Raw genomic sequence first — 3,337 nt, 5'->3', positions numbered from 1 at the left:
GCTGTTCGCCTTAATCTACCGTCTGGCGAAACTCTGGTCGTTTATGGCGACAAACCCGGCACGAACCTTCGTATCATTTCGAGCATTCAAGCCCAGAAATTCTTGCGAAAGGAATGTCGCGCATTCCTTGCTCATGTGGTCGATGTGAGCCAAGAAACGAAGGACATTCAGAACATTCCAGTAGTACGCGACTTTCCCGACATCTTTCCGGAAGAACTCCCAGGATTACCTCCGCAACGTCAAGTCGAGTTCAGAATCGACTTAGTCCCAGGGGCTACCCCAGTAGCCAAATCGCCCTATCGTCTAGCACCTGCAGAGATGCAAGAACTGTCCTGTCAACTTAACGAACTGCTCAGCAAGGGCTTTATAAGACCAATCTTCTCACCCTGGGGAGCTCCAGTCTTGTTCGTCAAGAAGAAAGACGGATCGTTTCGTATGTGCATCGACTACAGGGAGCTCAACAAGCTAACAGTCAAAAATCGTTATCCTCTGCCTCGTATTGACGATTTGTTTGACCAACTTCAAGGGGCAAACTTCTTTTCAAAAATCGACTTAAGATCCGGATATCACCAACTACGAGTGCTAGGGGAGGATGTTCCGAAGATAGCCTTCCGAACTCGTTATGGGCACTACGAATTCGTAGTGATGCCGTTCGGGTTAACAAACGCGCCCGCAGTATTCATGGATTTAATGAATAGGGTGTGTCGTCCTTACTTGGATCAGTTCGGACACTTCCTGCCTATCTAAGAAACAGACAATATGGAGAAGCTTACAAGAACCTACATTCGGGAGATTGTACGACTGCACGGTGTTCCCATATCCATTATCTCAGACAGAGATAGTAGATTCACTTCAAGGTTTTGGCAGTCGCTACAAAGTTCCCTAGGAACTAGGCTGGACATGAGTACAGCCTATCATCCACAGACCGACGGACAAAGTGAGAGGACTATCCAAACCTTGGAAGACATGTTGCGAGCCTGTGTGATCGACTTTGGGAAAGCATGGGATACTCATTTACTCCTTGTCGAATTTTCCTACAACAACAGTTATCACACAAGCATAAAGGCTGCTCCATTCGAAGCCCTCTATGGCCGAAAGTGCAGATCCCCTCTGTGCTGGGCTGAGGTGGGTGATACCCAGTTAGCTAAAGGACGAGTTCCTGACAGCACTCTCACGGGTCCGGAGATCATTCGGGAAACGACAGAGAAGATCGTTCAGATTCGTGAACGATTGAAATCCTCTAGAGACCGACAGAAAAGCTACGCAGATAAACGAAGGAAACCGTTGGAATTCCAGGTGGGCGACCGTGTTCTATTGAAGGTCTCACCCTGGAAAGGCTTGATACGCTTTGGAAAGCGTGGAAAGCTAAATCCAAGATACATAGGGCATTTCAAGATTCTCGCTAGAATCGGCCCTGTAGCTTACAAACTTAACTTACCTCGTGAACTCAGTAACGTACATTCTACTTTTCACGTCTCGAACTTGAAAAAGTGTCTGTCCGACGAGACTCTTGTAATCCCACTCGACGAGATCAAGATCAACGAGAGCCTCAACTTCGTGGAAGAACCTGTAGAAATCATGGACCGGGAGGTCAAGCAAACAAAGCAAAGTCGCATCCCGATAGTGAAGGTTCGCTGGAACGCCAAGCGAGGACCTGAATTCACTTGGGAGCGTGAGGATCAAATGAAATTGAAATATCCTCATCTTTTTACTTAGTTATTTGTAATAACTTAATTGCTTAAACTCTAATTTCGGGACGAAATTCTCTCTAACGGGGGGATGATGTGACAATCCGAAATTTTTATCTTATACACTTATTCAAAACAATGAAGGTCAGACTCGTTTTTGCTATCTTCTAGCACTATTTAGAGACAATTAGAGTGTTTAAAACCTAGTATAATCAAGGTATGAGTCGTGGGATGAGATTTTGTGAGTGTAACACCTTGCAAATGAGCCAAACACACCAACACAAGGTGTGTGCGGCCGCACACCCGAGTGTGCGGCCACACACACATCCCAGCCGCACACTCTCACATATATATTCAACACTTAGTCATTTTGAACATTTTTTCCACTTCTTCAAGACTAGAACCCGAAATCCCCTCAAGTATCATCCAAATCTTCATCTTGTTCTTCATAAAAGTAAGTAATTCTTCCTTTTGATTTGTTGATACACGACCCTAACTAGCAAAACCCTTTGCTTTGATCCATGAAAACATCCATCTTTAGTCAAGAACACCAAGAACACCAAGAACACAAAGAACACCAAGAACACACACTAGTTTTGGACCTTAAACACCCTTTCAAGCCTCTATAACGTGTATACACTTATCACAACTTGTTATATGCTAAGAACACTTGATGATATACTAGAAAAACACGATTTTATCATCTTCATAAAGGGTGTGCGGCCGCACACACCATGTGTAGCCGCACACACACTTTTTAGGTCCAAAAATGGCAACGAACTCCATATAAGGCTAAAGCATGAAGTAAGAAACCTTCCTAGATGAGTCCTAAAGCCTTAAAATACATTTTGGCACATTTCATAGGGAGTGTGCGGCCGCACACACACCCTGGCCGCACACCCTGGCCGCACACACACAAATATTGTGCATTTTGACCGTACACTACCTTGTATAGCCATATACCCCTTATATACAACCATAGGTGTTGGTAACACTTAATTCTAAGTGTTTTTATGTCCTTAAGGCGTGTCCCTATCACTTTTAGTGGTTATATACATTGAATGTATTCATATATGTGTAATTATATGTTAAATAGGATTCGTTTGTGCTCAAGACTCCAATTGACACCCAACAATCCTATATCGATCTTTCATTCGAGTTACTCACTACAGGTGAATTCATACCCCTTAATCAACCTTTTAATTGATTTTAAATGCTTTTACGTGGGGGAATACAAGTTGAACTATTATAGTTATTATATCAATCACATGTGATTAATAACTACCAAACAAGTGGATTTCCTTACTTTTCAAACTCTATTATCAAACAAACTACTTCAAACTGTTTTACAAACACTTTTGCCTGTCGAATACTTTCTATTCAAACTCTTTTAAACTTATACTTTGTCAAATGTGTATCTATATAGATATAGTTATATAAGTAAGATTGAAAGGACTTAGGACTGATAGCTCGCCTTGCTTCCTGTTCCTTGTTTGGTTGTGGACTTAGGGTATCGGTTATTTGTCCGAAGGTCATTTGAATCTTAGTTATATATTATGTATATGTGTATAGATATAAAAGTTCCTTCATTCTGTTCAATATCTTTGGGTAGCAAAGGTATACAAACATGTTCATACATACAAACAACA

This window comes from Lactuca virosa, chromosome 9, assembly GCF_052849685.1.
Source record: "Lactuca virosa cultivar CGN04683 chromosome 9, Lactuca_virosa_CGN04683_v6, whole genome shotgun sequence".
Lineage (NCBI taxonomy): Eukaryota > Viridiplantae > Streptophyta > Magnoliopsida > Asterales > Asteraceae > Lactuca > Lactuca virosa.
Note: the sequence above shows the minus strand (reverse complement) of the source record.